Source organism: Somniosus microcephalus, chromosome 20 (assembly GCF_052327205.1).
Source record: "Somniosus microcephalus isolate GS21.2 chromosome 20, FLI_Smic_1.0, whole genome shotgun sequence".
Taxonomy (NCBI): Eukaryota; Metazoa; Chordata; class Chondrichthyes; order Squaliformes; family Somniosidae; genus Somniosus; species Somniosus microcephalus.
The window spans coordinates 74,298,820-74,324,115 of record NC_141006.1 but is presented as its reverse complement, the minus strand read 5'-3'; the positions used below and the strand labels follow the sequence as shown (position 1 = coordinate 74,324,115).

At 48.7% G+C, this 25,296-nt stretch overlaps 1 long non-coding RNA gene across 1 annotated transcript; it reads left to right on the top strand.

Annotated features, from left to right (window-relative positions):
- Nucleotides 1–6,325: 6,325 nt before the first annotated feature.
- On the top strand, nucleotides 6,326–24,563 carry LOC147103431 (uncharacterized). The gene is made up of 2 exons (XR_015073000.1): nucleotides 6,326–6,708; nucleotides 24,345–24,563. It is a non-coding gene; the product is annotated as an uncharacterized LOC147103431 (long non-coding RNA).
- Nucleotides 24,564–25,296: the final 733 nt, after the last annotated feature.

The window sequence follows — 25,296 nt, the reverse complement described above, 5'->3', positions numbered from 1 at the left end:
ACTTTTTCCGCAGCTTGAAGGAATCTTTCTAAATTAGAATCATGCTCCACCTTTGATTTACCACACACCGTGATATCATCTAAATATGAAAAGGTGTCAGAGAGAGAGTTATCACTTATAAAAGCATCCATTGCCCGTTGAAAACAAGCAACACCATTACTAACACCAAATGGTATTCGGCAAAACTGATACAGCTTTCCACCAGCCTCAAAGGCTGTATATGGTTGATCCCTCTTAACAATAGGAATCTGATGATAAGCACTCTTTAAATCAATAGTGCTAAAAAACTTATACTGAGATACTTTGTTGATAAGCTCATCAATCTTAGGCAAAGGGTACGCATCTAATTGAGTATACCTATTAATAGTTTGAGAGTAGTCTATCACCATTCGTTTCTTATGTCTCTTGTTAGTGGTGACAACTACCTGAGCCCGCCAAGGTGAACAACTAGGTTCAATGATTCCTTCCAATAAAAGACGTTGGACTTCACAATTAATAAATTCTCTATCCTGACTGCTATACCTTCTTGACTTGGTAGCAATTGGCTTACAATCCGGCATCAAATTGGAAAAAAGTGATAATGGAGAAATGGATAAAGAAGTTAATCCACAAATGGATAAGGGTGGCTTAGTCCCTCCAAACGAAAGACTGAGAGACTCGTGTAATTTAAGCACATCATGACCAATCAAAATATCCGCACAAAGATTAGGCAAAACAGATAGGCGTATATCAGTATACGTATTACCTAGAAGAATAATTTTCACAAGGCAACAACCAGCTACTTGTGAAGTAAGGGTCGTCTGAGCCATACACGCCTGATAAGTAACAGGCAAGATTTTCAAACACTTTTCCTTCGCAAACTGAAGACTTATAAAACTCTCGGTACTGCCCGTATCTATGAGAGCCTTCACTTCTAACCCATTAACTTGGGCCATAACTATAGCTTTGTTTAGACCATGAGCAAATGCAGCAGAAATTGATGCAATAAACGCCCTCTCTACAGGTTGAATAGTCGCAGAAGAGGAGGTAATTGAACCTAATGATTTACAAACATGTGCATAATGACCTCTCTTTCCACATTTACTACACACAGCCTCCCGGGCAGGACACTTCAAACGAGGATGCCGGACGTTCCCACAAAAATAACACTTCTGAATCCTAGAGGCAACAGCCGCCAAAGTAGAAGCTGTTTCAGAATCTAGTAAACCACTCCCATTAAGTCCACCTAATTCTTTTTCGTCCGGAACTGCCGAAACCACAGTCGAGGTCGATTAGAAAGAGCATAAGAATCCGAACTTCTCTGAGCCATATCCAATGTAGAAGCTTGCTCAAAAGCACTCTTGAGATCCAAAGTCTTATTTTCTAACAACCGCTGACGAATTGATCTAGACAGTAGTCGATTAATAAAAGCATCCCGTACCGATTCTTCCTTATATTCTTCGGCCGTCACGGCTTTATAATTACAGTTAGCACTAAGGTGCCGAAGTGCTTGTAAATAAGTATCCAAAGATTCTCCCACCTGCTGCCTACGGGCAGATAGAAGATAACGTGCAAATACCTCATTCTTTGGTTTAACAAAAATCTTCTCCAATGTAGAAATAGCCAATTCGTAAGTTTTACAGTCCAAAATATACTTATACACATCCGGAGCAATGTAGTTGATCAGCATATTCAGCTTATTCAGAGACTCTTGTTCCAGCACACCCAAAAAGTTTGTAAATGTACAATACCAATGTTTCCATTTATCATCCACTCCTGCAGAATTAGGGTCAGCATTGAATCGTTCTGGTTGAAGATATCGCTCCATTCTGATAAAAAGTTAATAAATTGAAATAAAGAATAGATTTGCCTTTCTAATCTAGGCTTTTATTAACTTTAAAAATCCAGTAGCACATCTTTCAACACCAGTCTCCAACCATGACTGGAGAGAACTGAATTTAAGATGGCCACCACAAATCACCTGACATCCACTACCAATGAGTTTACAGCATATATCTCAAGGTAGAAACAAACAACCAATTACAATACTTCTTACTAACACAGAGAACAACCACCCCATTCACCTATCACAATATTTCTTATTAAACATAGGAAATAATCACCACAGCAGCATAGAGCGGAAGAGGGCCTAGGAGAACTAGGGCGTTTAATGCTTCCTGTGACACCCTTACTAAATTTGGGGCACTCAATCTCTCCTTTCAGCTGGCCCGCCCATTCCTGGCCATCAGCCCAAGTCACTTTAAATCAGTTGAAAGCACTTATTGTACTTTCAAGAGGCTCCTGTAAATTGTGATAAAACAGTTATACATCAACCAGGAAGCCTGATGTTTTGGGTCAGGCTCTGAAAAAGGGTCGTGCCCAAAACCTGAAACTGTCTGTTCTCTACACAGATACTGACTGACCTGCTGTGTTTTTCCTGCATTTTCTGCTTTCGTTTCCAATTCCTAGCATTTGCAGTTTTTGGCTTTTCAGATACATTTAACAGAATTAGAACTTCCCCTTGTATTTTACTGATCACTGGTAACTAGAGACAATGAAACTCTCAAATAGATCCTTCACCAGACAAATTGATGTGTCAGCTGTGGCGCAGTGGGCAGCACCTTCACCCCTGAGTCAGAAGGTTGTGGGTTCAAGTCCCACTCCAGAGGCTTGAGTGCAAAAATCTAGGCTGACACTCCAGTGCAGTGCTGAGGGAGAGCTGCACTGTTGGAGGAGCAGTACTGAGGGAGTGCTGCCCTGTCGGAGGGGCAGTACTGAGGGAGCGCCGCACTGTCGGAGGGGCAGTACTGAGGGAGCTCTGCACTGTTGGAGGGTCAGTACTGAGGGAGCGCTGCATTGTCGCAGGAGCAGTACTGAGGGAGTGCTGCACTGTCGGAGGGTCAGTACTGAGGGAGTGCTGCACTCAGAGGGTCAGTACTGAGGGAGCTCTGCACGGTTGGAAGATCAGTACAGAGGGAGCGCTGCATTGTCGCAGGAGCAGTACTGAGGGAGTGCAGCACTGTCGGAGGGGCAGTACTGAGGGGGCGCTGCACTGTTGCAGGAGCAGTACTGAGGGAGCGCCGCACTGTCGAAGGAGCAGTACTGAGGGAGTGCTGCACTGTCAGAGGTGCCATCTTCAGGATGAGACGTTAAACCAAGGACCCGTCTGCTCTCACAGGTGGACATAAAAGATCCCATGGCACTATTTTGAAGCTATAAAGCACTTTGGGACATCCGGTGGTAGTGAAAGGTGCTATATAAATGCAAGTCTTTCTTTTTCAATGATTATATACGTTGGGTTGCTGCATGTGCATTGGGTAGTTATTTATATATTGAGTAGTTAGAAAGACCTTGATTTTAGGCAGTTAAAGAATGCAGACATTGTTAAGTCTGTGTGTCCCAGTTATGCTTATTATAAATCACTGGACACAGACCACAAGAATAACTTTAACAGGTCTTTACTATTCGGAGGTCAGGGCTGAACTGCCCAGCAAGTCCCTACACAACACTTATATACCGGTGTGGTCACCACCGGTATTACAGTATACAGCAGCCAAGAGAAAGTAGTACATCTCTTAAGGTAGTTCTCTTAAGGTGGAACAGGTTACATACACCACAATCCTCCCTTTTTAGCTTAACAGTTATATCCCCATTTAACATAACATAATAATGTGGCGGTCTTATGGGTTGTCCTTTACATTGAGATATATACATAATTCCCTTTAACCTATTTATGTATGTATAACTTACCTAACTGTATGTACTTAATTAACTTATTTGTGTAACTTACCAGTTAGGGCTGTTGCCTCTAACTTACCTGTTGGGCCGTTGCCCCTTTAAGAGGCGACCTAACGCGCTGACGTCACGCATCACGTGACGCATGTGCGTTGGCCGCCGACCTAACGCGCTGACGTCACGCATCACTTGACGCATGCGCACTGGCCGCCGGCCCGATTCGGGCTTCTAAGACGGCCGTCGGCATAGCCCGGCCTATCGCGACTTCGGCTGCATCAGCCGGCAAGCGGCAGCGAAGTGATTCTCCGCTCCCGCGGCAAGTACTGGCACAGCCCGGCCTAGTAACCTCGGCCTTAAGGGCCAGCTTCAGTACCGCGGAGATTTACCGATAACGGCGCAGGTCACGTGACCGCCTAAGCGCACGTAAACGTGCTGACGTCATGACGCGGTCACGTGACGTCGGGAATATAGAGCCGAGTGTGAGGAGGTCATGAGGCTCCCCACACACTCCCCACGGGACTGGGAACGCAGTCCTTGTGGAGTCCCCGCTGGGACAAGGTCTACAACATGGTGCTCCTGCAGTCAGCCATCTTACCTGCTATCTTACTTACCATAAGACCTACAACATGGTGTTCCTGCAGTCAGCCACCTTACCTGCTACCTTACCTGCTGTAATTATCCTGTGATCTACACTATGGTGCTCTTGCAGTCAGCCATCTTACCTGCTACCTTACCTGCTGTATTATCCTGTTCTGGTAAATAAACAACTTATTTATAGTTCGTTGAAGTTAAACTCTTTTATATAGTGGCGATTTACACGAACCACTACATTGGTGACCCTACGACGTGAGACTGGAGCTCATCAATTCCAAAGCTACAATTGGTGAACCCGTATCCGTGAACGATTTTCACGGTAGCAGCGCACGCCTGAACCTCGTCTTCACTCAAGATGACTAACGCACAACCGACGAACAACACAAACCACTACACGGAACAGCAACTGCTCAATACAGATTCTACCAAAAGGGACCCCGTTTTTGCAAACGTCTTCGTAATGGAAGCGCAGCTTGGAGGTGAGCCTGTTTTTCATGAACAATTTCATAGAGGTAGAGCACGACCAACGGCAACAGTCGTCCACCAGCGTTACAATTGGTGGGTTTGTGAACGTTTTTCACAAACGAAGCACGCTATGGAAGCATCAGCCGGTTTGCTGTCGCTACTGCAATTCAGGGAGCCACGGACTCCCTCGTGCTTTTTGAAGGAAGAAGCCCTGTTCGCTGTGAACAGCGATGCGGTACAGACCATGCAAGTGCATACGGTCTCCGTATTCGATTCTTCTACTGCCTCACGGATCGTCTACCTCTACGCCTATAGCAACAGCAAGTATACATCTCTCCAAGCGCGGGGTACAGCATGTTCGGGCCCACAAGATCGGAGCGCACCCAGCGGGGATACCACGAGGACTCACCCCTGCAAAATACGGGGACGCACACCTCGTTCACGAGAACCCCACCCTCGTGAACACCGGTGACTCTTTTCCCGCCGACGACGCACCAGCTTTTTAGCTTGCTACATGATTCGGTGTGAACAAAAGTGTGCCGCTCTTCCGGCTGTTTGTTTTTCTAAATTTACAACCTGGACTGTTGCCGCCTTCCAGGTAGAGTTAACCTCTCCTGAAAGCGACAACAACCTGGACCATTGCCGCCCTTTCTCCAGTTTTCCCTTTTGACAAATGCAAATGTCTATTGAAGCTGTATACATCGAGGACGGGTCCAACGGGCATCCTGCGGCCGCGATCAACACGTGGAAGTTGCTCTGATCATAGATCAACACAGCAACTCTTCACCCTCCGTTCTGTTCATGTCGTAGCATTATGGCACGCACTGTTTCGTGCGTTCCAGCCTCCTGAAGGTTTCGCTCACCAGTCAACGGAGACATCGCCCGCGTCCGCCCAATCTGCCCGTCACTCTGATTAGGCTTGCTGTTTCGCACGTCTCTATGGTCCTTCGCCTGACGGATACGTTTTATTCGCCATGACGAGCGTAAGGATCCGCTTACGAGCAGTATCTTAATACCTCGTCTACTAAGTCGAGACAGCATGACCGCTGTGACTACCAGCTCGTCAGACTATTTCATCCTTGGACTTTCGTTAAAGCGAATTCTGGGGGGGCTTGTGTGGCGGTCTTATGGGTTGTCCTTTACATTGAGATATATACATAATTCCCTTTAACTTATTTATGTATGTATAACTTACCTAACTGTATGTACTTAATTAACTTATTTGTGTAACTTACCAGTTAGGGCTGTTGCCTCTAACTTACCTGTTGGGCTGTTGCCCCTTTAAGAGGCGACCTAACGCGCTGACGTCACGCATCACGTGACGCATGCGCGTCGGCCGCCGACCTAACGCGCTGACGTCACGCATCACTTGACGCATGCGCACTGGCCGCCAGCCCGATTCGGGCTTCTAAGACGGCCGTCGGCATAGCCCGGCCTATCGCGACTTCGGCTGCATCAGCCGGCAAGCGGCAGCGAAGTGATTCTCCGCTCCCGCGGCAAGTACTGGCACAGCCCGGCCTAGTAACCTCGGCCTTAAGGGTCGGCTTCAGTACCGCGGAGATTTACCGATAACGGCGCAGGTCACGTGACCGCCTAAGCGCACGTAAACGTGCTGACGTCATGACGCGGTCACGTGACGTCGGGAATATAGAGCCGAGTGTGAGGAGGTCATGAGGCTCCCCACACGCTCCCCACGGGACTGGGAACGCAGTCCTTGTGGAGTCCCCGCTGGGACAAGGTCTACAACATGGTGCTCCTGCAGTCAGCCATCTTACCTGCTATCTTACTTACCGTAAGACCTACAACATGGTGTTCCTGCAGTCAGCCACCTTACCTGCTACCTTACCTGCTGTAATTATCCTGTGATCTACACTATGGTGCTCTTGCAGTCAGCCATCTTACCTGCTACCTTACCTGCTGTATTATCCTGTTCTGGTAAATAAACAACTTATTTATAGTTCGTTGAAGTTAAACTCTTTTATATAGTGGCGATTTACACGAACCACTACAATAACATATATATATACAACTTCATGCAAAACAGTTCAAAGATTCAGTCTCTGAGGAGGCCTCCTGATTCGAGTTGGACAACGCCTTTCAGGGGTCTCTGATTCTCGTTGCTGGGGTGACTCATCTAGTTGGTCTCTTATGGATTGGACATCACCATCAGGTACATTCACTTCTGAGGTAGATGCTTCAGGTTCACTAACTTCTTCCACGGTTGTCTCTGCCGTAACCATGGGTTCGACCCTTGTTCTCGATTCTACCAGTTGGTCAGCATGACGCCGTATTACATTTTCACCAATATCTACCGTGTACATCAGGGGTCCTTGTCTGGCCCGAATTGTTCCAGATTGCCATTTCTCGTTTTTATAGTCCCGGGCTAACACTGGTTGTCCTATTTCGAAACTCCGAGTGGTCTTGTTATTTATATGCTGGAACTGTTTGTTTTCAACTTCCCTCCGCACATTTGGTTTTAACAAGTCCAACCTGGACCGCAACCTCCTGTTATAGAACATCATGGCAGGACTTTGGTTTGTCACTGCATGAGTGGTGTTTCGATATGCCAGTAGGAATTTGTCCACCTTGTGTTGTAGTGGAATTCGATCTTCGCTCATGGCCTTTATTGCTTTTTTGAACGTTTGTACAAATCTCTCGGCCAACCCGTTTGTAGCCGGATGATATGGGGCAGAGGTATAATGTTTCACCCCATTCTTCTTCATGAATTTCTGGAATTCTTCTGACACGAACTGCGGTCCGTTGTCTGAACATATTTGTTCTGGCAATCCATTTCTTGCAAATATCATTCTTAGCACCGCGATCGTCTTTTCCGAGGTAGTGGTAGTCATCTTAATCACTTCTGGCCATTTAGAATGTGCGTCCACCACAATTAAAAACATGGAGTCCATGAATGGACCAGCAAAGTCAATATGTACACGTTGCCATGGGGTTGAAGGCCATTCCCATGGATGCAGCAGTGCAATCGGAGGTGCATTTTGCACTTTTTGGCACCCTGAGCAACTTTTCGTCAGATCCTCTATCTGTTGGTCGATACCCGGCCACCACACATAAGCCCTAGCAAGGCTTTTCATCTTGACTCCCCCCAGATGACCTTCATGCAGTTCCGTTTAGAACTCTCTCTCTTAACTTAGGAGGAATAATCACCCTTGTTCCATACATCAATGTTCCTTGACAGACGGACAGCTGTTCTCGTCTTGCTGAGAATGCCGGTAACAGTGGATCACCATGTGCTGGCCATCCCTTCACTGTCACTTCGTAGACCCGGGACAGTGTCGGGTCATTCCTGGTTTCTCTTTAAATACTTGCATTGGTGACTGGTAAACATTCGATGATGGTCGAGTGAAATAACTCAACAGGGTCAACCGTCGGTGCCTCCTCCTCTGTAGGTAGTGGCAGGCGCGACAGCCCATCAGCATTACCATGCTGCTTTGTACCTTTGAATTCTATCTGATATTGATGTGCCCCTAGGAAAAGGGACCATCTCTGGAGTCTCTGTGCTGTCATCACCGAAACACCCTTCTTAGGGTTAAAAATGGATACCAACGGCTGGTGGTCTGTCAGAAGCGTAAACTTTTGGCCCTGCAGGTAATGATTAAACTTCTTTACTCCCCACACAAGGCTGAGAGCCTCCCTATCTATCTGAGCATAGTTGCGCTCAGCGGAGGTCAATGATCTGGATGCAAACGCAACTGGCCTCTCCAGGCCATTTGGCAACTTGTGTGAGAGTACTGCCCCAATACCATATGGAGAAGCATCACAAGCCAAACGAATAGGCAGCGTTGGGTTGAAGTGAGCCAACACTTCCTCTGAGGTGATCAATGCCTTGCTTTTGTGAAAGGCCTTCTTACAGTCCTCGCTCCACTTCCATGGTACTCCCTTCTGCAAAAGAGCATTCAGCGGGTGCAGAACCGTGGATAAATTTGGCAGAAACTTATGGTAATAGTTAATCAACCCTAGGAACGACCTCAACTGGGATACATTATCCGGAGCGGGAGCCTTCACAACAGCTTCGATCTTGTCAGGAGACTTATGAAGCCCCTCCTGGTCAATGACATGACCACAGTACGAGATCCGCTTCTGAAAGAACTCACATTTCTGGCGATTAACTCGAAGTCCATATTCTTTCAATCTGGTGAGCACCAGTTCCAAATTTGCAAGGTGTTCCTCGTCATCATCTCCTGTAATCAGAATATCATCCAGGTAACATTGTGTGCTTGGAATTCCCTGTAATACCTGCTCCATGGCCCTCTGCCAAATTGCTGGAGCCGATGCCACTCCAAAAACCAGTCTATTATACCGGTACAAGCCTCTATGCGTGTTGATCGTGAGGTACTGGCGTGACTCTTCCTCAACTTCCATCTGTAAGTACGCCTGCGCCAGATCTATCTTGGTGAAGTGTTTCCCGCCAGACAACGAAGCGAAGATATCCTCAATCCGCGGAAGCAGATACTGCACCGTGTGAAGCACCGGATTAACAGTGATCTTGAAATCTCCACAGGTGCGAACCTTCCCCGGTTCCCCCGGCTTGTTGCTCGATGAACGCTTCATGACAGGGACAATGGGCGTGGCCCACTCACTCCAGTCTACCTTAGACAGTACTCCTGAACGTTCTAGCCCTTCCAGCTCAGCTTCCACAGCAGGTCGTATCGCATAAGGAACCGGTCTGGCTTTGAAAAATTTCGGGTTTGCATGTTCTTCAACCTTGATGTTTGCCGTAATTCCTCTCAGTGTTCCCAGTCCCTGTTGGAACACCTCTTTAGCATCGTCCAATATTCTGGACAATCGTTTAGGTTTGACATCTTTTTTACCGGAATCTACCGTTAGTGCTTTTAAGGAATGCCAGTCCATATTTATTTTCCTAATCCACTCCCGTCCCAGTAGTGGTGGACCTCCCTCAGGTAGCACATATAAGTCCATTCCTCGGCTTTCTTTGCCCTTGTGGACCACCTTTACCTCTATCTTCCCGATGGGGTATACTCTTTGCCCCGTGTATGTTTTCAATACAATCTCCGTATCCCGTAGGGGAATATGTGGGAATAACCTTTTGTAATCTTGCTTATTCATGACCGTCAATGCCGAGCCAGTGTCCAATTCCATCTTCACTTGGACTCCTGCTATCTGAAGTGTGACCCAGATTGTTTGGAGGTCTGCTTCATTACCAACATTGTGTACTCTTAGACTACCCAGTTCATTACTGCTGGAGTCTGAATTTGACTTCTGTTCATTCGAACTGTTCTCTGTCACCTTGTGTACCTTTCTGTACTTTTCCTGCGGTGACTTTTTGTTGCTGGTCTTCTTTCCTGACCGGCATACTTTAGCTATGTGACCAAGCCTGCCACATTTTCTGCATTCCTGATTTTTGAACCAGCACTGGTTCTGATCGTGCGTTGTCTTTCCACAACGATAACATTTTACTGTACCCAAGACCATTTGATTGGTGCTGAGTTCCGGTGACCGTAGCTGCATTTCCGCAGTGCCTCTCGCTGCGGCTTCGTGCGATGCTGCAATAGTGACAGCTTTATCAAGCGTAATATCATTCTCCTCAAGCAGTCGCTTTTGTGTTCCTTCTTTTAACAATCCACACACAAATTTATCTCTCAGCACATCTGCTAGTCCTGTTCCAAACTGACAGTACTTTGATAGCTTACGCAGTTCAATTAAAAATTCAGCGTTGCTTTCATCTTTCAGCTGCGTTCTTCTGTAAAATTTAAATCATTCCGCTAGCATCAGCGGCGTGGGGTTTAAATGATTTTTCAGGACAGTAACAATATTCGCGAAAGTCTGATCCGCCGGTTTATCTGGTGACAGAAGGTGCTTCAATAGCCCGTATGTCTTCGCACCCATTGAGCTTAATAAGGTTAGTGCTTTCTCATCATCTGGTAACTTATTTGCTTTACAATAAACTTCCATGCGTTCTACATACGTGGTCCAATCTTCGATATCGCTATCAAAGGTATTAATGTTCCCATGTTTAGGCATCCTTGCAAGTTTTTAAATTTTTTCTTTTTCTCAAAATGGCGGCTTCCCACGCTTGTCTTCTTCCCCCGCCTACTAAAATGGCGGCTTCCCGCGCTTGGTGGTCGTTCCCGCGCTCGTCTTCTTCCCCCACCGACTACAATGGCGGATTCCCGCGTTTGCCTTCTTCCCCCGCTGGCTGCAATGGCGATTGCCGTGCTGCTGCCGTTCTCGCCTCCCCAGCGGTTCTCAATTCCCCGATGCTGCTTTTACTCCCCCGCGGTTCCCGTGGGCATTCACGCTTCCCCTGCTGTTGCGCCTCTCAGCCCCGCATGCAGCCCGGTCCTTTACACCGGCTGCGTTTGAGTTCTCCGCGGCTCTCGTGCCTTAAGCTGCCCCAGTCGCTGCGCCTCTCAGCCTCGATTGCAGCCCGGCCCTTTTCACCGGCCGTGGTCGAGTTCTCCGCCCTTTTTCCTCCGTTTTCCCTCCCCCACTCCACAGTCAACGCGGCCGACTTTCTGCTCGTGTCGCTGATCGGCTTACCCACCACCGTGGTAGAAGGGATGATCACTGCCTGTCGCTGATGGAGGGCTTCGTGGTCAGAATTTTTCTTTTTAACCCGGGTTCTCGATGCCTCCCGTGCGATGGTGCTCAGCAGGATGATGAGGGCGGATGCCTCTTCTCGACGCCCGTTCTGAGGACGAAGCTGCCTTGGATGTAAAACTGCCGCAGGGTAAGATCGGACTCGTCGCCACTGTTAAGTCTGTGTGTCCCAGTTATGCTTATTATAAATCACTGGACACAGACCACAAGAATAACTTTAACAGGTCTTTACTATTCGGAGGTCAGGGCTGAACTGCCCAGCAAATCCCTACACAACACTTATATACCGGTGTGGTCACCACCGGTATTACAGTATACAGCAGCCAAGAGAAAGTAGTACATCTCTTAAGGTAGTTCTCTTAAGGTGGAACAGGTTACATACACCACAAACATAACATTTTGTTTCCCTGCTCTCCATATCAGGCTGTTTTAATTTATACTTAATTGTGGACCTTTGAGTCTAAACTTACGATTCCAGATCTGATCTGTCACTGAACTCAGCTCGGCATAAGCAAAAAGAATTGAATATGAACTTTGACAAACAAGAAACAGTAATAAAATGTATGATGGGACTTTACCCTGCTATCCTGACTAAACAAGTCCCTATTTATCAAATGGGTCAACAGGTCCAGAAAAACAAGTTTACAAGTGACACAGGAATACCTTTGTAAAACCCTGTCGCATTATTGTATCATCAGATTCTCGTCCATGACATAACAAATTTATTGTGCAAACAAGAAAAGTGATGGATAAATAGTGACAGGCATTACAATAAGCAGACTGTGAAGTCATGCACAAGGATATCTGAATGCTTGTTTTTCTGTTTTTAAAAGGTTGGAGTCCATTTGTAGCTCAGCTGATGCGGCAGATTGCAAGTCAACAATGAAGTCAGTTACTAGGCATTGCCACGGGTGATTTAGAATCTACACAAGGCGAACTGTGGTCCGGGCAAACGCTTTGGATTCTAACTGTTAACCACATCATTAGCTTAAGTGTCAGCCAGTGGCTCAGTGGGTAGCACTCTCACCTCTCGAGTTAGAAGGCTGTGGGTTCAAGTCCCACTCCAGAGACTTGTGCACAGAAATCTAGGCTGACACTCCAGTGCAGTGCTGAGGGAGTGCCGCACTGTCGAAGGTGCCGTCTTTCGGATGAGGCGTTAAACCGAGGCCCTGTCTGCTCTCTCAGGTGGATGTAAAAGATCCCATGGCACTATTTTGAAGAAGAGAAGGGGAGTTATCCCCGGTATCCTGGACAATATTTATCCCTCAGTCAATATCACAGAAACAGATTATCTGGTCATTATCACATTGCTGTTTGTGGGAGCTTGCTGTGCACAGATTGGCTGCTGCGTTTCCTGCATTACAACAGCGACTACACTTCAAAAAAAAGTACTTCATTGGCTGTAAAGCACTTTGGGACATCCTGAGGTCATGAAAGAATCATAGAATGGTTACAGCACTGAAGGAGGCCATTTGGCCCATCGAGCCCGTACCGGCTCTCTGCGAGAGTGGTTCAGCTAGTCCCACTCCACCCCCCCTTTCCCCGTAGCCCTGCAAATGTTTTCCTTCAGGCACTTATCCAATTCCCTTTTTAAAAATTCATTCATGGGATGTGGGCGTCGCTGGCAATGCCAGCATTTATTGCCTATCCCTCATTGCCCTTCAGAAGGTGGTGGTGAGCCACCTGCTTGAATACAACTGAGTGTCTCGCTCGGCCATTTCAGAGGGCAGTTAAGAGTCAACCAGATTGCAGTGGGTCTGAAGTCACATATAGGCCAGACCGGGTAAGGACGGCAGATTTCCTTCCCTAAAGGACATTAGTGAACCAGATGGGTTTTTACGACAATCCGATAGTTTCATGGCTTCAGTGACTACACTTCAAAAAGTACTTAATTGGCTGTAAAGCGCTTTGGGACGTCCGGTGGTCATGAAAGGCGCTGTAGAAATAGCTGAAGTGCTCCTGCAGAGAGCCGGCACAGGCTCGACGGGCCGAGTGGCTTCCTTCTGTGCTGAAACCATTCTATGATTCTATGATAAATGCAAGTCTTTCTTTCTTTTAAAATTCCCCTACTGATTCAGCATAGATTGAAGACCTGGGCCTAGAAATTCATTGACGCCACTTTTGGGGCGCTAAAGTGGGGCGTCCGCTAAAGTTTGCGGCCGCCGCCAAATCGATGCCACTTCTCCGATATTCATTAGCTTCGCCCTAGGAGTTCGGGCGAGCGCTAAAACTGCTGCTGGACGCCTCTCTTTGGGCGCTAAGCCGGAGGTGGTGATCGATAGCGCCGAGGCCGGGCGCAGCGCAGGTGCGGCCATCTCGTGATTGACAGCAGACACCCTGGCGCCGGCCAGCTCTTAAGGGGGAAGGGTCGACTGTGTCTGCTGCCACGCCCTGGATAGTGGAGCCCTCCAGCTAGGCCTGAACACTGCTGCTGGACCCAAATAGCGCCTGAAGACATGGAGAAGGCCCGTGAACGTGTGCAGCGCTTCTCAGAGCGTGATCTGAGTGTGCTGATTGCTGCTGTGGAGAAGAGGCGCCATGTTTTGTACCCGGACAATGGCAAGAAGGCGACGGTCCGCGTCTACAGGAGAGCCTGGAGGCATGTCGCCAGCAAGCTGTCAGCCGACAGCGACGTCCCCAGGACCGGTGCCCAATGCCGCAAAAAGTTAAATGACCTCACACGCATTGTCAGGGTGAGTACCCTTTCCAGTGACCTCCTCATCCTTGCATGTGCACCTCACATTATGGGCAAAGGGACCTGAAAGCTCTAATGGCCAGCCTTCATCCAGCAGCTATGGGACAGGCATGAGCATCAATTGCACATTCTGCACTTAACACACTGGCCAAGCTATTCCACCATGGGAGGCAGTGCACACCAGATCATGGCGACACACTGTACTTAGAGGCCGTCCTTTCTCTTGCAGGCCAAGCTGGCGAATAATCGCAAGAGCCGGACTGCGACCGGGGGAGGCCGACCCCATATCCAGCCACTCACCGACCTGCAACATCGCGTGGAGCGCCTCATGGGTGGCCGGGTGATTGGGCCCGTTGCATGTGGAGATGCCGACCCTGTTCTGGGCAGCAATGGTAAGGACATCACCTTTTGCACCTCTCTCATCCCACTTGCGCATCAGATCTACATCCTTTGCCACTGTCCGACCAATGCGCTGAATGCCACCACTCATGCATCCCGCACTGACGCCCTCTCCTCTCTCTAAAGCTACTCTTGTGCCTTCCTGCTTTCAGATGGTGAAGAGGAGGTCCCTGAACTTGCCAGTGACAGACCCTCCGAAGAGGAGCAGGAGGAGGAGCAAGAGGAAGGCGGCCCATCAGGGGAACTCTCAGCCGCGGCCACCCAGGCCAATGTAGGGGACACGTCTTCCCTGGAGGGCAGCGTGGCGGAAGTGTCGAAGGGGAGGGGAGCTCCTGGGACCTGCGGGCTGCAGAAAGGCGGGAGGGGGGTGGAAGCTCGGCGGCCTTCTCCCCAGAGGGGGGAAGCGTCGGAGGGGAGTCCAATTGCTGGGCCCAGCGGCCTCCAGCAACGCAGGAAGGGTCGGCCAGCTCGGCGGCCTTCTCCCCAGAGGGAGAGTCCGGCCTCCAGTCAGGAGATGCTCTTCGCCGAGGAGATGGAACGCCTCGAAGAATTGTCCGCGGACTCGGAGCGCCGGCACACAGAGCTCATGGCAGCAGTGGCACGGTTGCCTGAGTCCATCGATTCCCTCTCTCGGAGTGTGGCCGAGTTCGGGCCCTCAGAGGCCACCAGTCGGGCGGAATACCGGGCAGATCAGGCAGCGAGTCGGGCGGAATTCGGGGCAGCTCTGTCAGCGACTGGCCAGGTGATCAGTGGTGCCGTCCAGTCACTGGCTGCTCTGATGCGGTCAGTGAACAGGTCAACACGGGCACTCACTGCTGCCACACTCGCTGTGTCAGCCAGGCATCGCCAGGGCACCCGGCGCGCTGCAGCAGCACAGCGGTCTGTCCCTCGGCAGATTGGTGTGCATGCTGCAGTGCTGGCCCGGGTGAGTGCCAGTGTCTCAGGTGACCAGCGAGCACATGCCATCCGCCAGCTTGCCGCCATTCCTCCAGCCGCCACTGCCAGTCCCCCAGTGGAGCTGCCAGGAGCTGCTGCAGCGACTGATGCTGGCCAGCCACAGCTGCAGCAATCAACAGCCGCCCGCTCGACGGCCAGACCTCGACTAGGCCGACCCCCAAGGGCATCTGCCGTCACGACATGTGCCCCTCAGGAGCCTGCCCCCAGCCTTGCAGCAGCCAATGGCCTTACTTTGAGGCGGAGCAGCAGGGCGGGCAGGGGCCACCCAAAGATGGCCAAGGCATCGCCCTAGCGGGCCAAATAGTCGAATGTGTGGCCATTTGTGTTTGTTTCTTGAGGCCGAGAATTGGATGTTTGTTTTTTGAAGGGCGATGATGTGATGTTTGTTTTTGACGAAGGCCGAGAATGACGGCCATTTTAGTTGCCCTATTTTGTTAATCCTCTCCAGGTTGTGGGAGCGAGTAATGTGTTTGAGTGTTTTTTGGGGGTTTCGTCTGTTTTTGGTTTTCATGTGGGAAGGGCCCAGAGTTTGTACAATAAACCATTTTATTTATTCACATTGTCCATGTTTGATCTTTGAAGTGTTTGTTGCCTCAACCGGCTGAGGGCTTGCGGAGCGGCTGCAATCATGTTCTATCATTGGCACAAGCCATTCCCTGACAGGGGGCCTAGAAGTGACGTTCAATAAGCTGCCGACGGGCGGCCCTTGGACCTTGTGCCTCCCTCCTGGGCTGGTACTCCTCGTCCTCCTCCTCCTCATGCTCCTCCTGCTCCTCCTCCTGAGGTGGTGGTCCAACGTGAGGTGGCAGTGCCTGAGTCCTGCGGATAGCCAGGTTGTGCAGCATGCAGCAAACGACGACGAATTGGGAGACTCGATCCTGCGAATACTGGAGGGCTCCCCCGGAGCGATCGAGACAGCGGAACCGTTGCTTGAGCACGCCGATTGTTTGTTCTATGAGGTTCCTCGTCGCTTGATGGCTCTCGTTGTATGCCTCTTCAGCAGGGGTCGTGGGCACGCGGAGCGGGGTCATGAGCCAGGTACACAAAGGATAGCCTTTGTCCCCGATAAGCCATCCTCTTGGGGGAGGCTGTGCCTGGAACATGTCAGCCACAGTTGTCTGTCGCAGGATAAAGGCATCGTGGCTGCTGCCTGGAAAGCGGGCATTGACAGCTAGGATGCGCTGCCTGTGGTCACACACCAGCTGTACATTGAGGGAATGGTAGCCCTTCCGGTTGCGGTAATCCTCGGCATGCTCAAGAGGTGCCCGCAAAGCCACATGCGTGCAGTCAATGGCGCCCTGCACCATGGGGAAGCCCGCTATTCTTGCAAACCCCACTGCACGCTGCTGCTGCTTCTCCAGGGTCATGGGGAAGGAGATGAATTGATGTCTCCTTCTGAAAAGGGCTTCGGTCACCTGGCGGATGCAGCAATGCACGGCGAACTGGGAGATGTTAGCGATGTCCCCAGTAGCGGATTGGAAGGAGCCGGAGGCATAGAAGTTGAGAGCCACCGTCACCTTCACTGCCACCGACAGAGACGTCCTGCGCATCAGCTGTGGCTGCAGATCTCTCTGAAGCAGCCGGCAGATGTCTGCAACCACCTCCCTTCGGAATCGCAGCCTCCTAACACACATCGCGGCAGACATGGTCAGATAGGAGGTCTGCTGGCGGTATACCCTGCGTGGGTAAGGCCTCAGTTGGCGACACCTGTTGCCCCCTCTGCGTCTAGCCAGGGCTGCCACTCTCTCACGGCGTCTGTAAGCCCTTCTGGCATAAGGCTGAAATTCAGCGTTGCCACCCAATGCAGCCCCCATTATATGCTGGCAAACACTGAGCTCTGAATGAAGGCAAAGATAATTGGTAAGCTCTGGCCTGAGCCAAAAATACCTGTCCAAGTGTTGGTCCAAACCAGTAAACTCTCCTCCTTGGTCTCTGTCCAAAAAACCGTTGCACAAGAGTGAATGCTGCAAAATGGCTGGCCTTTATACTGCTGGGTAAGTGCCCTTTAATTTGCGCTCCCCGCGGCCCGGCTGGGCTGTGTACCGTTCCACTTCACAGTCGCTCGGGCCGCCCGGCGCACAATGGGCCGGCGCGAGTGAAGTTCCAGTTCGAGGCGCACAAAAGGCGTTGCACTAGCAAATGACGTCATGATGTGCGCGCGCAGCAGGGCGCGCGCTAAGACTTTGCGCTGGCGCTAAATGTGTACTGAAGTTGGGGCGAGGCGCAGATCGCGCTGCGCCCGGCCGCTAAGCACCTAGCGCTTGAAATCTACTCCTCCTAAGGCGCTAACGGCTGCCGCGCCCAACTGAATTTCTAGGCCCTGGAGCCTTCCCGGTCTTATTATAGAATCAATGGGCTAGAACTTCGCCTCCTTTGCTCCTGCCTAGTGCCTCAGGGGGGCTGCTAACGGGGCACAAAGGGCTTATCACCTGGCGAGGGGGAAGAAAACGCCTCCCGAGAATTCGGTGGGGTGTTGCTGAGGCGCTACCCGATACCGCCACCCCCCCCCGCCAGCAGCGCCGCGGGGCGTCACGAACCTGGCGACGACGTCATCGCCGTGCGCTGCGACCCCTTAGCGGCTTAGAAATTTGGCTGCGCCCCACGTGGCTGCCGTGGGCAGTGTCAGTGTCAGCCTCACGGGTCACAAGTCTGGGCCGACCTCCGCTCGTGGGGCGGTAGTTAAAAGGGAGGTGCGGCTGCGAGCTGCGCCGCCATTTCCTTTTTTTTGGCTGACCTCCAGGTCGGCCTTCCATGGTGGGCCGTGGCGTGGTCCTGCCCACCATCGCGCAGTTTGGCACCACGTCTCGGCGACGGGCTGCGGCCGCGGTACCACGCCACCCTGGTGGCCTAGTGTGGGCCATCGGAGGCCCTGCAGTGTGCACAGCGGCCCCTCCCCTTTAACTGAAGGCTTTGAAACGCGGCAGCCCTCCGCAGAGCCTCCACTGCCGATCGCGCCGCGACATCGCCTCGGTTTCCGTCCCACCAGGAAGCGGAGTGCCTGAGATTGCACTCCACTTCCTGTGCGGGGCGTAACCAAATTTCACGGCAATAGAATCATAGAAATTTATGGCACAGAAGGAGGCCATTCGGCCCATCGGCCCAAAAAGAGCTCTCCAGCCTAATCCCACTTTCCAGCTCTTGGTTCGTGGTCCTATCGGTTACGGCTCTTCAAGTGCATATCCAAGTACTTTTTAAATGTGATGAGGGGTTCTGCCTCTATTGGCTAAAATATTGGCTCAGCATCACAGTACCGACTGGGAAACTCTCATCCAGCGGGGTGGGGGTGCCGGGAGATTCCTCCTGCCAATAATTATTGTGCGAAAGAAAAAAAACTTTTATACTGATGCCAATTGACATGAATCTTGTCATTCATGTGGAAATGACTTATGAAATGATACTGAGCGGCCTGCTGGTGGCGCTGTCCAGGGAGAGTATAAATACTCGGGCATGGGCCCAGCTTGCTCAGGACATTCTTTAACAGGAACGAGTGAAGGACACAACTAGATCTCCATGTTGAAAAACAGTTGATTAAAGCCTTGTTTAATACTTAGGCCAAGTGCCTAGTAGTTTTCTTACGTCACCCATGTTTTCACTAAAATTGTTGACTGGACAAAAGAGGGTCAGGACGAGGCAGGGAAGTAGATGGCAAAGACAAAGTACTGAAGGGGGGCGTTCCAGAGGTGGGCCAAAGGTGGTCGAAGGAGCAACTGCTGATGTGGAGCGGAGGGAGCCGGGAACAAGAAGTAGGCCAGGGCAGGAGGACAGGGTATGCACGCAGGGACTTAGGGCTGGAGGAGAGCACAGAGGTAGGCAGGGGTGGGGCCATGGAAGGATTTGAAGGTGTGGAGAACAATCTTCAAATTGTTTTTTGGAAACATAGGAAGTCAGTGGAGAAACATCAGAGTATGTAGACAGGCCTAACTTCATCCTTTGGTATCCCTTGGTGCTCTTTGTGACCCTTGGATGTATAAATGTGATGTACAAACACAACAACAACAACTTGTATTTATGCAGCGCCTTTAATGTAGTAAAACGTCTCAAGCCACTTCACAGGAGCGATTATCAAACAAAATTTGACACCGAGCCACATCAGGAGATATTAGGGCAGATGACCAAAAGCTTGGTCAAAGAGGTCAGTTTTAAGGAGCATCTTAAAGGAGGAGAGAGAGTCGGAGAGGTTTAGGGAGGGAATTCCAGAGCTTAGGGCCCAGGCAGCTGAAGGCATGGCCGCCAATGGTGGAGCGATTAAAATCGGGGATGCGCCAGAGGCCAGAATTAGCGGAGCGCAGATATCTCGGAGGGGGTTGTGGGGCTGGAGGAGGTTACAGAGACAGGGAGGGGCAAGGGCTATGGAGGGAGTTAATTATGTTTACAGAATTGTTTCTGTAGAGGCTCCGAATGAGCTAAAGAATGGTAGAACAAGGCAAACTGAAATTTATTTTACTATCTTAACTTACACAAATAACTTAACAAAATCGAGTGTCAATTCAGACACCCATTTAACAAAAACACAGTTCCGCTAATGGTTTCACGCATAACCAGGAGCCATTCTTAACACCAATCAGAAAACAGTTAACTCTGAGGAAGAGAGCAGCATCAAAGCCATGATGCTATTCATAAAAAATAATGCTTCAGATGAACTAATTGGTGGCGAAACACTTTACCCAGGAAAAACAAATTAGCAGATACAGGAGATGAGAACCCAAACTGTTGATTCTATTAACTAGCACTTCAAAAACAGTGAACGAATTTAAACACAGATCAAAGGAGCTTCTTCGCGGGACGCCAGGTGGACTGCTGGCTGCCTGTTTATATTTAAAGACGTGACACGTCCTAATTTTCCATGTTGGCTTCGGGGCTACACTGAAAATGATAGCCACAATCTCAACATTTTCTGAAAAGTTGTTGCAAGATAAAATATTACTCAGCCAGTGGCTCAGTGGGCGGCACCCTCACCTCCTGAGTCAGAAGGTTGTGAGTTCACGTCCCACTCCAGGGACTTAAGCGCAAAAATCTAGGCTGACACTCCAGTGCAGTGCTGAGGGAGTGCCGCACTGTCGGAGGTGCCGTCTTTCGAATGAGACATGAAACCATAGGACATGACATGAATCAGTTATTCATGAAAGAAAGACTTATGAATAATACTGAGCAGCCTATGGGTGGCGCTGTCCAGGGAGAGTATAAATACTCGGGCACGGGCCCAGCTTGCAGGATATTCTTAACAGGAACCTATGAAGGACACAACTAGACCTCCATGTTGTAAAACAGTTGATTAAAGCTTTGTTTAACGCTTAGACCAAGTGCCCAGTAGTTTTCTTATGTCAGGACCCATCTGCCCTCTCAGGTGGATGTAAGAGATCCCACAGCACTATTTCGAAGAAGAGCGGGGGAGTTCTCCCTGGTGTCCTGGGGCCAATATTTATCCCTCAATCAACATAACAAAAAACAGATTATCTGGTCATTATCATATTGCTGTTTGTGGGAGCTTGCTGTGAGCAAATTGGCTGCTGTGTTTCCCACATTACAACAGTGACCACACTTCTAAAAGTACTTCATTGGCTGTAAAGCGCTTTGAGACGTCCGGTGGTCGTGAAAGAGGCTACATAAATGCAAGTCTTTCCTTTTTATTTTTCACCCCATAGAATTAATATAAGAATTAATGGAAACACAGATCAATGTTGATTTTGTTTCAAATAGTGTTCATTTTAAAATTAGTTCATGGAGATTATGGGATTCATGTTCCCTGCCTTCGCCTGGCATTAACAGGACCTTAAAATGGGTGCAGCAGCGTGAGCGGACCGACCTGTGAGGGAACAGGTGAAGGAGGAGCGACGAAATAAAGCCCGAGGCTTGAGGCCCAGTCCGAGCTATTGGGAGCAGCAGCAAGAGCGGACCTCAACAGGCAACATTCGAAAGTGACGTCAGAGATTAAAAGTGACGTCGGCACAAGGGAAGGAGCTGATTGGTAAGTAGGACCTGGTGAGTATTTCTACAGTCCAGTCGTTAAAGTAAAAGTAAGGTCTCTAGTTTAGAGTAAGTAGTGTTTAAAGTGAAGTAAGGTCCCTAGTGTATTTAATATTCTTTAATTTAAAGTAAGTAAAGGGAATAAATTAAGGGTAGGACATGGCAGGGCAGCCCGGCCGCGTGGAGTGCTCCTCCTGTGCTATGTGGAAAGTCAGGGACATTTTCGGTGTCCAGGGCAAACACGGGTGCAGGAAGTGTCTCCAGCTGCAGCTACTCGAAATCTGCATTTTGGAGCTGGAGCTGCGGCTGAAGTCACTGTGGAGCATCCACGAGGCTGAGATCTTCGTGGATAGCACGTTTAACGAGGTGGTCACACCGCAGGCTCAGTGAGTGGGCGAGAACATGGCAGATGGAATATAATGTGGATAAATGTAAAGTTATCCACTTTGGTAGAAAAAACAGAAAGGCAGAGTATTTCCTAAATGGTGAAAGATTGGGGAATGCAGATGCTCAAAGGGACCTGGGTGTCCTTGTACATGAGTCTCTGAAAGTGAATGTGCGGGTGCAGCAAGCCATTAGGAAGGCAAATGGTATACTGGCCTTTATTACAAGAGGATTTGAGTACAGGAGTAAAGAAGTCTTACTCCAATTATATAGGGCCTTGGTGAGACCACATCTGGAGTACTGTGTACAATTTTGGTCTCCTTACCTAAGGAAGGATGTACTTGTCATAGAGGGAGTGCAACGAAGGTTGACGAGATTGATTCCTGGGATGGCAGGACTGTCGTATGAGAAGAGATTGAGTAAACTAGGCCTGTATTCTCTTGAATTCAGAAGGATGAGAGGGGATCTCATTGAAGCAAACAAAATTATTAAAGGGCTTGATAGGATGGATGCTGGGAGAATGTTTCCCTTGGCTGGGGAGTATAGAACCAGGGGCCACAGCCTCAAGATAAATGGTAGGTCATTCAGGACTAAGAGGAGAGGACATTTCTTCACACAGAGGATGGTGAATCTTTGGAATTCTCTACCCCAGAGGGCTGTGGAGGCTCAGTCATTGGGGATATTCAAAACAGAAGTCGATAGATTTCTGACTAGTAAGGGCATCAAGGGATATGGCGATAGGGCCAGTGAATGGAGTTGAGGCAGAAGATCAGCCATGATCTCATTGAATGGTGGAGCAGGCTCAAAGGGCCGAATGGCCTAATCCTGCTTCTATTTCTTATGTTCTTAGTAGTTTTACCGTCACTGGTTCACCGGCGATGCGGCCGACTCCGTTTTGAAAGGGGCCTACCACCAGGTGTCCAAAGCGCCCGCTTGTTTCCTATGATGTAAATGGGGCCCTTGATTGCCATTTTAGGTTGGACACTGATCGGGGTCTGTGCCGTGCGCACTCTGACCAGTTCCATGGGCGATGGAACCGAAGAGGCTCGCCAAAGGTCAGTGTCGAGTTATTTTCTGGGACCTGGAGGAGCTGGAGTGCTTCCTCCAAGGCCCACAAATGTATTCTGGGCCGGGACCCACACCACAACCCGGCCTTGCTGGCTGCCACACCAGCCCAATTTTGAGGACTCAATCCGGTGAGCTTTTGGCGTTAGGCAGCTCGCCTGCCAGATTCGAATGAGACTGGGGCCTCAGAATCATGGGGGCCTCTTCATCGCTGGAACGTGCAGCCAACCAACGCCCTTTCTCAGCCAGTCACCCAAAAGTCAAAATAGACCCTTAAGGGATAATTATTAGTCCTAGCCCTTTTCAGGCATATTCCCCAGATGTTCATCTTCAACTAAAGTTAGAGATAGCCGAATCGTATAAGACATTTAATTGGGTTTAAAGGTCCAGACTATCTCTCCCTAAAGGAAAGGAATGACTTGAAGATGTTACCATCCTCCAGATAGCACTTTTAATAAGTTTAACTAGACTGTAACCTTCCGGATATTATGAGGGTCCGGAATACTCCCCCAGAATTCTACAACTCCTCACCAAAGAGTGTACAGAGATTGAGTTCATGAGTTTGATACAGAAGTACTCTGTGAGACAATTCTAAAAATATATGGATTTATTAAAGAACTGACATGTATTTAATAGCTGGTGAGTCAATCGCAACTTTAACAGTTCAAAATACAAATCGCTTACAATTCTCATTCTCAGAGATTCTTATTCTCAAATCTTAACTTCGTTACATTTTTACATTTCTACTTATTTCTAATCCAGGATATCCATCAAAATCAAATAAAAGTACCCTTTTGACCCCCGAGACTCAAAGAGTTAAAAACTTACAGAGCCTGCCTCTGAAGTTGAGAATCGCTTTGCCCCTTTCAGCGACTTCTGTCTTTCTATTTGAAAGCTCTATTTTTTATACCCTTTTTTCAGTGGTATATCCTTTGAAGTTTTCTGCTGATGTAAGCTAATTATCTCTAGTCATTTCTCTGCTGACTTCTTTCTATCCTTACTGTCAATTCAGCTGTTAACTGGCAGAATTCTGTATGTTGTGTAGGTGTTCAAAACGTACCATAAAAAACGGTTATAACTTATGTATCTATTTGATGCCATTTTTACGAAGGTCTTCTTATTCAATTCTTAAATCACTTTAGCTGGTTGGAAGCAGACTTCGCGTCTCCTATGTGTTCTAAGTTCAATACAGAAACCATGTGATTGCTTGGTGCATCTATTGATATCATATCTACAAAGTCTTCTGTTTGTATATTTTACAACATGTAAATTGAAAACACTTCAACCAGATGCACCATTGTCCCCCTAGCTACCTCAATGGTTATATTATAGACGTCGTGTCTCCTTGTTTCATTTGATGTGATATTTATGAAGGCATATGGTTCTTTAATGTTCTGAGTTTCTGTTTCCCGAAGTGTTGTTTTATGACACCTTAACATTATACCATTATGCTCTTTCATGTGCCTGTTTACAAAGTGTTTGTTTAAAACAATTTAACTGGGTAAATCTTATTGTGTTTTTTCCAAAGGTTAGACTTTCTGGAAGCTCCAATCTGCTGGTTCAATAGGGCCATTGTTTCATTGTCAACAACCCATTCCTATTTCAAAAGCTTGTATGGTGTTTACAGCTTGTGTCAACAACTCATCTTATCTCAAAAGCCTGTATTCTGTTTACAGCCTGTGTCGTTGAGGCTTTTAGATTTTTAAACCCTGTATATCATGTTTTAATAAAGTCAAAATTCTGTTCATAGGATGGTGTATCTCTTAGAATATGGCTATTTCCTTTACACTTACATGCCAACAACAGTTCAAATGACCCATTAGCCTGGGAATATGTCGTTTCCTCTCTGCAGACACAATCTTAACTTTAATGCAAAGTTCTGCTCTTTCAATCCTAAACACTGCCCACAAATGAGACACGGAACTATTACAACTATTTGGCCCTATACTTCCACGCAAAAGGCAAAAAGAAATCTGTGAGGTTCTCCACTGTACCATGCAACAGCGGCTAGAACGTGCCAGATTACTGACAGTGCGAGGGCAATGGGAAAGAGGTGCGATGTTAGTTCACAGTCAGTGTTGAGAAATCACTGCAGTAAATTTCAAAACACACTGCCAGGTGTGATAACAGCATTTTATTTCATAGAAGGCATCAGAGTGCCCATTGTAAAAAACCTAGGGAAGTAAGTCACCGAGTCGCACTTCGCTCTGCAGTTTACAGCTTACAGCTGTCTGTAGATAAACCATCAAAGCTTTGGGTCTATTTTTAAATGAATTATGTTAGATAAGAAAAATCAGGCGTGAGAAAGGTTCATTGAAGCTTATAGAAACATAGAAACATAGAGATAGGAACAGGAGTAGGCCATTCGGCCCTTCGAGCCTGCTCCGCCATTCAATGAGATCATGGCTGATCTTCGTCTGAGATCATAGCTGATCTTACCAGTTCAGTACCCCGTCCCTGCCTTTTCTCCGTAACCCTTA